The sequence below is a fragment of the Pempheris klunzingeri genome, chromosome 11, assembly GCF_042242105.1.
Source record: "Pempheris klunzingeri isolate RE-2024b chromosome 11, fPemKlu1.hap1, whole genome shotgun sequence".
Classification (NCBI taxonomy): domain Eukaryota; kingdom Metazoa; phylum Chordata; class Actinopteri; order Acropomatiformes; family Pempheridae; genus Pempheris; species Pempheris klunzingeri.
The window spans coordinates 19,409,761-19,418,818 of NC_092022.1; positions in this window are offsets into that span (position 1 = coordinate 19,409,761).

Here is a 9,058-nt window from a genome sequence, read left to right on the forward strand (position 1 = left end):
CTGCCCAACTTTATTTAAGTGCCACTCTATTGATCCAGTGCGTCAGTCTTGGTGCTACCTTCAGTCCTGTCTGCTTTCCTGACAATTCAATTAACTAAAGCAGCTGTGGCGTGTGTGAGGCATCTGAATGGGTGCAGCCCAGACAGGGGCCTTTAATCACATCACTTCAGGAACAAGGCCCAGTCCCCTGAGCGGCTATGGCTCCTCTTTTGTCTTTAAGGAAGCAGACGGGCAGGAAGACTCTCAAGAGGACAAAAGAAATGGAGTTCCCTTCCCAATATCTATGTCGTCAGACTGTCTGTAACACCAACAAAACACCAACCCAGACGAAAACAAAAAAGATTGCTGAGCTCACAAAATATAAAAGCTTTTACAGAAAAGACCCTCTGAGTCTTCCCAAGTAAATCATGTGTGCTGTCAGAATTAGCAGCATCATGATTAAATCATTGTTTCTCCATATAACAGCACAGATGAATGTTATCGCTGCTACAGATGTAAATAGATGTGGGATCTCTCCTCTCAGCTACCAGCGCATGAACTCAGTGATTTGGCCACAGCAGCAAGGCGGGGGGATGTGGGGGCAGAGTCGGTTTGTGGTATACGATAGGTGAAGAGAGAGTGGAGCGGAGGCAGAGATCATTCATTCATCCTCAGCTCCGCTTTCATGAGGCAGGAAATTTGCTCCTGTGGAATAAACGAGCGTTGTGCCTATCTGAAGAGAAGCAGGCGCTTATTAAGCACACAACTTGTGCAGAGGCCTTTGTTAGGGAGGTGCATCGTAATTTATCATTTCACTTCTTTTAAAAAGAAATCCAATTTTCTGTGTGTGGGGGTTTAATGTGTTTGAGGCTGGACAAACATCATAAATCAACTCTGCTACAAAGCAACATGAGGTTCAAGGCAAAGTATGGCCCTGCTGGCTCAATATAAGTAATATTTGAACAGAAAACAATGAAACACTTTGATTAAAACAAGCCCTGTGCTCTATGTTCATTCTCATTAATATTTGTTTTTTTCTCCTGTGCTCTTCAGTGGTTTCAAAGCAGGACAAATAATGTTAATGCAATTTTATTTGCTTAGCAATTTCCAAGCAAGGTGTACAAAGTGCTTTCTAAAGGAAGGAAACTGAAACTGTGGCAGGGGGTAAGAATAGAAAAAGTGTGATAAACCTCAATTTTTAACGTGGATTCTCAAGTGTGGAACAGAAGAGCTGATCTGAGTCATATTTGTAGTTAATATCGCCCCCAAAAATGTGTTGTCTCAATCAGTTTGTTGCTGATTGTCCTACATGAACAGAGCTTTCTGTTAAAATTAGCTTTTGGTAGAGGTTTTTGAGAGATTCCTGCTGTTCTGTTTTTCTCTGCGCTCTCTCTCACTGGTTTGAAGCGGACAGGACCGAAAAAAGTGATGTCACATACTTTCATGCGCCAACCAGGACTTGGCAACTTCTGAATTAGACTCTAATGACATTTGGTGGCCTGTTTGGTCGTTGTCAATCAAAGACTGACCATGAATGTCAAAGTCTTCATAAACAATGACGAAAGATGATTTGTTTGTCGTAATGTTAGCTTATTTAGTCAGGAGAACAGAGAAATACTAGCGGCTTGAATATGCTTTCTAACAGAAATAAAAATAATTGACACGTATTTTAAGGGATACTCACCTTTAAATGATGAACTCTTTTTGCCCTGTAGAGGTTCCTATATGTAGTTGTTGTTTGGAAAGAACCTTTACTTTAAAAATGGCGGAGGCCGAGCTAGTGAACTGCCCCTTAAAGAACGTGGTTAATCATTCCACAATATTTATACTGTATCGTCATGAACACACTGCCTATGGCCTGTGTATATATTCCAAATATTTTCCAGACACTTGACTGAACAAGGAGTACACATACGCTCGGATATTTGGAGAGGGTGAGTTTGCAGTGGAAGGGGTGCCATACAAATATTTGAAGGGAGGGAATAATCAAAGGGCAATTGTGCTTTGAAGCACAAGGGGAAAAAAACGAGCCTTATCTCTGCGAGCATTTCGTTTTCATTACACTTTTTAAATTTCAGTGGCTGACTGAGCATAAGAGTGCCTGACTGCAGAGGTAATTTGAAGCTGTAGATTTTTGTTAGTTTTGGATGGTTCAAATGCCTGTCAAGTCACATTGAACAGAGCAACGTCTATTGCTTCACTTGACTTTACTTCATTGTCACTTCAAAGGAATTTGCACAACTTTTAATCTTATATTTGATTTATAATTCAGCTCCCCTTCGCGCTCCCACAGTTGTAGAATGTAGAATTTACATCAGTTTCTCCCCCTCTGCTGCCGAGCGGAGTCCTCTGGCAGACGGCTGAAAATAACACAGTTGAAGAGAAGTTACAGTACGGGTTGTTGTCTGACTGGGAGGAGTGGAGCGAGCCCACTGAGCCGTCCTCCTCCCAGTGAGGTCACATGCCCCTCAGGCCCCTGGTAGCCTCTGCAAACCGCCTCACACACACACTGTGGCCTTTCATAGCCTCTCATTAGAGGGCCAGGATGTTATGGTGGACAAGAAAAGAGGTGCTGTTGCAATGTGCTCGAATGGAATGAGCGCGATCCCACTTTACGCTCCACTCTTTGAATGGTTTGAATGCAATTATCAGTTCCCTATATTGGCCCCGTTGTTTTCATTTCATTGGCAAGTGAGAGGCTATAATCTGTGGGTAACAAGAGAGTGATGCATGTTTTTGTTTTCATCAATCTACCTCATTTTTGATTTTCAAATGGCATCATCTTGCATTTTCTGAAGGCTTACCAATAACATAGTAATAATAATAATGATAATAATAATAATAGGGACTTCATAGGGAAAGTTTAAATCAATTAATCATAGCAGTCCATCTCCCTCAGACAATTATGATCTGAAGCAGGATGAGGGCAACAGCTACAGGGACATGCTTCTCATCGATCTGTGTTGCAGGGAAAGATCTATTTCAGTTATAATAGATCTCTTAGTGCCATGCTATCTCTCCGCTGTGTCCCAGGCAGTTCCGTGATGGATGGTTCTCTGCGTCTGAGAAAGACTTTGTCTTCATGCCAGGTGATCAATAGATGACTCGTCACAACAGAGTCACACTCAACTTTAAATCCCCCGGCTGGTGTGGAGAAATGTCAGAAAGCTAAAGGGCAAGTTTTAATCCCTTTGCTTTCAACACACAGTGGGAATAGCAGATTTGATCGCTTTCATTTCCACTGACCACCATTGCAGTATTGACCAATTCAATATTAGCGGTTTGTGGAATACAGATACATTTGCGCAGGAAAGGTCAAAGAGAAAGTTGGTTTGGAAAGTGGGTGTTTTGATGTTGTGAGTTTCTTTAAGTGCTGTAAAGGGTAAGTCTGCATTTGTGTGCATTTATTACTGAGTTGTCAGTGGTCACAGGAATGCAGAGCAACAGTGCCCTCTTCTGGACTTTAATAACGTCACCAGGCATAAAAAAAATCACCCCAGGATGAATGCTACTGTTTTGTAATTTGCTAAACAACTTAAACAGGTGCTGATCAGCTTCTATATTAACAGTAAAATTAAGGAAATGCTGAAGTTCACATCAAGCCAGTAATTGTGGATTTTCTATCTATTTTGCCCAAATGAAATGATTAATTATTAAAAGAAAAGATTTTGACAGCAAAATTATAAATTTGGTACATTTACAATAAGCTTCTCATACAACTATTTTAATGCAGATGTATTTTGTTGTCTTCTTTGAAGTTTAATAAAGCTTACACATCTGGCATCAGACACCCTGCTACTGTAGAAGTAATATATATATATATTTTTTTAAACTGATACTGTACATTATTTGTTGGGTTTTAAGGGTTGTGCTAGGATTTGAATTTTCAAAGCAACAAATGTTATGTTACTACTGCTGGCAGACGGAGTGCATTAATGTCATCTCATTTGAATTATTGAACGGACATTTTTGCTCCCTCCATGCATGATTTCATTGTGGTTGTCAGGTCTGACCCATTTGAGTAGTTCTCAGAAACCAGGAGCAGATTGCGAGATTGAGGTTAATCTTCAAAAAATACACATAAAGTAATTTCTCTAAAAAGCCTTCAAGAGAAAATCCTAAGACATCTTGTAAGGTTACTTTGGTTCTTTGATGCAATAAAACCAAATCACCCAAACCCTGACACAGTGCTCATGTCTGCTGTCTGGTTTAACATCTACTTTTTGTCACCAGCTAGATACAGACCTAACGGAGTCAAGTGAGTGTGTGGGGTAGCCGCCTCGGCATGGGAACAGCAGGTGTCTCTGAAAATAGAGGAAAAGGTCTGCATGTGTCATCCAGAAAACAGCAGACTGTGATGACACAGAGGGCAGGAGCATTGAGTCAGGAAATGTGCTTAGTGTCCTGCAACAGAGACAGCCTCCACGCCAAGCTAATCCTTTACCTTGCAAGTTTGTCATCAAGTTTCAAAGGCATGTTTCTGCAGAAAACACATTCTAGCTGAGAGCCCATACTGCAGATTGTGGGAGGTCCCCTCCCCTGTATCTATTCTCTGTCTGTCATGCAGCTCAGTAGTGCAGAGAACAAACAATACAAATTCATTAGAGAGGAACAGCGTGTAGTGTTTGTCATTTGTTTTCACTTCATGCTTAATTGGGAGTAACATTCTCGTTATCATCTGGAACATGAATTCTAAATTGCAGTGAGTCGTAGAATTACCTGCCACAGCGTGTACCTTAAGTGCACTTTGGTTTGAAACTATAAATGATTACTAAACAAATCATTTAGAAAATACATTTGTGGCATTTATCAGTCAGTAATGAAAGGGTGAAATCTTATAGTTTTTATTCTCGAAACGTGTTTTTTAAAGCTAATCCCAGCACCTATGACTAGTACCCTGCAGTTTGTATCATTTACACAAATCACAGTCACGTTTCCATTTGTAATGATTTATAAGTCAAAGGGGGCATTTTTGGTATGTTTGCATCGAAACAGAGACAGACTAAACAGAGCCAGCAAGGAGGATAAATCAATGGTTAGATATCATGTCAGCCCTGTTCATACAAACCCCTCACTCAGCTACATGCACTGCATTTTAGAATTTAGCCATTAAATGTTATTGTGTACTAATTGGCTTTATCTAAATGCTTCCCTAGCTTGTATCCTATACACACCACAAAACACAGCCACAATGATAATATACTGCAAGTAATTAAAACCCGATTAAGATATTACAGTGTTTGGACCGTGTCTTTTCAGAACTTGCCAGTGATGGCTGTTTGTCAGAATCAGTCGCCTCAATTAAGTCAGATGAAATTGAAGGAGACAGACTTTTCGTACAATATTTTTTTTCCCAGTGAAGTAAATAAAAGATAAAAAACCAAGAGCCACAGCCTCAAGATACTACACCCCTGACAAGACACTTTTCTGAATGTTAATGAGGCCGACATCAAAGAGTGTGGACGTGAGGTATAGCCTGCACCGAGCAAACCAGTTCATATATGCTCATACACTCTGTTAGGTATTGAAACGACTGAATGAGCAACACTACAAAGGCAACTTGTGATGAAGATCAAGAATAAATATAGAAGCCTCACAGATACAGAGGCAAGGAGTGGGTGACTCATTCAGAGCCCATCAAAGAGACAGTACACTTTCGCTCTAATAAGCTGTTTGCAGTGGTCCAGCTGACATCCTCCTCTGAGTGGAGAATGCACACAAATGCAGTCTGCAGATAAATAATTCAACACGGGGGGAAAATGATGCAATCAATTTCCAAAAAAAGACTTTTAAGTAGCAAGACATGGCTTTAAAGGTTGTTTGTTTTGTTGTCCCTGCACACGTATAAGTAAGGGATAGCTCTCTAATTAAGAATCACATAAGAAAATACAATGCAGTGAATTTTAATATAGAAGAGGGTAGGTTTATGATTTAAAAAACATCCAACCGGAATCTAGATGCTTATTAAATATCGCTGCTGTCCAATCACATAAAACATTCTCCCACCACGTTCCTATCAGTCAGGTTTCACAATGACACCTACGCCTTCATTTAATGGAGCTTCTCATCCCTGACCCACTGACTATGTTAATTACAGCACAGGCTCGTACTTCAGACACCACAGGCAGGGCTGTAATTTACAAAAGGGTTCAGTGACATATTAGACATCAAACTACAGCATGGGAGGGCAAGAGCGCCGGCGAGAGTAAATTGTACCACCAAAGAGAGCATCTTCACAGACTTGCATGTTTGACACAGTGCCAAAGGGACATCGTACATCTATGAGGATGAAAGAGCGAAGTGTTTCAGGGGCTGCCAGTGGCCTCATATACACCAGCATATAAATAATCAATGTGAAATCTGGCGATGCTTGCGTGGAAACTGAGTGGGTGGTGTTTTGAGGCTTCCCTTGGTTTCTTTGATACACAAAAGATGGTCATGAGTGGAGAAACCGCAATGTTCTTCATACCTTTCTGCACTTTATTGGGGTGAATAAAACAGAGAAACAATCCGCTAAGGGGCAAAGTGATATGAATAAAACAACTGGAAGAAACAGAGACAGCAGTGAGACTATGGACTACAGTGTATTGTGTGTTAAATAATAAAAGCAAGCGATTCTCAAGTTGACTTTGACTCTGGCACACAGGTTTTCTGGATATAGGGACAGTCAAGAGAGCTCAGCTCATAATATATACAATCAAGACTTCAGATTGATTGCCACAAACTAACACATCAGGTTATCAATAAAAGTTTAAGGTCGTTTCTGAAACAAAGCAGCACACAGTGACATTAAAAAGAGACGTGGTCTTGTCTGTTACTCTTAGTTACCAGTGTTGTTTTTAAGCACAGTGTAGCCATCAGTTCTTTAGAATAAAAGCAGGTAAACAGCAGTGGTGACAATGAGGAAAGATTAGAAGTGAAGCTCAGGTCAACTCACATTGTGTTTGTCAAACAGGCTCAAAGAGGAACTCCACCAATTCTACACATCAGGGTCTGCTCACAAGTTTTTGCTCCTCAGCTGCTCAAAGCTGCGTTAGCCACTACTAGCATAACACACCTGACACTCCAAGGAAACTGCCAAAGGTCCAGTTGCATTGTGGGTTATGTAGTCACCAGGTTATATCTATATTCACTTATATGAAAATGGCACAAACGTGGTTGTTTTTGGTCGTTTTTTTCTTATAATTTCTTCACACTATTACCATCATAGTAGTCCTAAATCGTTTATTTTTGCCATTTACACCACATAGTATGTTTTTGCACATTTTGAGCCCTTATCTGTACAAAAGATGCAAAGTTTGGTAAATGGTGCAAGTGCAAACTAAAATGTACAGATTTGATTTTCTTACAAACATGTAAAAGAAGGCCCATAATGAAAGATTTATCTCATTTAACCTCCCAATGCAAAATTCATACCTTATATCTAATAGCTGTACATCCAGTTATCAGAGCTGCACAATCACTGCCACTACAGGAAATCAGTGATCCTTATTGGTGTGACACATTATTAATTCAATATCATCCAAAAGACAAGATAGCTAATATAACAATTTGGGCTAATGATGTTTTAACCTTCTTCATTACAGACTAATTGATCACGTGAGATCTGATTAATGATTACACAACAGTGAATTCAAACTGCCCCACTCACAGGCTCCAATTAGTAGCAGCCTTGAGGCGTCTCTCCGCCGCTCATCCTCCCAGATTCTGTGTGTTACACTCAAAACCAAGATTTCCAATCCCACAAATCCAAGCCCATCTGCTTTTTCTTTGTTTGTCGGCCAAAGGGAGCTTGAATCTCATGAATTAACAAATATGTTGTGGTTTTATAATGCTTTTGCAGAAGAACAAGAATGATAATACAGTAAAACAAACAATGCAAGTCTGTGTTTTCTCTGTGGGGCTTCTAGTTTCGAGGCAGATGAAGGAATATCATTTGCAACGGGGAAATCTTCCTTCGCTGAGAAGAGATCCTGACGTTGCTCAGCTGTGAAAGTAAAGGTCCCGTTACATTTAATAATAGAAGAGGCTGCTGTGTGGAGGGACAGGCTGCTAGAGCACACAAACCTCTGAGTGCACAGCCTCCCACAGCTTGCATAGGGACATGCACAGAGGCACTCAACTGGAAGTATAAAGATATGAGAGAAGGGAGGGTTGTGCATGGGAGGAGAATGAAAAGATTTGGAGGTAAGAAAATGAAGGAGTGAAGACAGAAATGGGAAAAATGTGGGGGGGGGGGGGGGGGGGTGAAGAGATAAAAGGAAAAGGATGAAGAAAAGGAACTGTAAAGAAATCCAGGATGGAGGCACTGAAGGATGAAGGACAGGGTGGGCAAAGCTCCCCGACAAAGGAGGGGCTGATTTTAGAAAACTAAAATCTGTGCAATCATTTAATTTTAGAGACTGTCCTATACAAGACTGTCGATCAGTTGAAGTCACAGTATATAATAAAACTGGATTTGTTGAATGCATTTCTTCCTACACACTTGTTCCTCAGGAAATTGAGGCTTTTGGCTTTTTTGCTGTCTTGCAAATTACATCAACATGTTTAAAGAGTTCAGCAGATGTGTAGAAAAAGTTCGACCTAGCAGCCTCTTCTGCTCAGGTGCAGGCTTATTCACAGAGAGGCAGGCAGCCATGGAACAGACACAAGCACCAGACAGTCCAGCAGATACACAGATGCACCACCAAAGATCCCATGAAGCACAAACATCACATGAAAAACACACCTCCTAGCATCTCCTATATTTATGGCGTGTTAAAATTTAAAACTATGTTAAATGATCACCAGCCACCAGAAAGCAATATGACCTGATAACAGTGCTGTCACTGGGTATCATAGAGTTCATCTGATACTAAAATCGAACTCCATGGGAAAATGTAGCACCAAAAAAAGATAAAAAATAACCTAATACCCTCCCTGTTTTCTGACCTTAGAATGACATATCTCAGTATTAAACACAATGAACCATCCCTCTCAGTTACATCAAACAAATAGTCAGTATCATCAGTAAATGAGATGAGTTCGATTTTTGCTGTTTTTATAAGATACTCCTGCAAGTTAGAAACAAAAGCTGGTA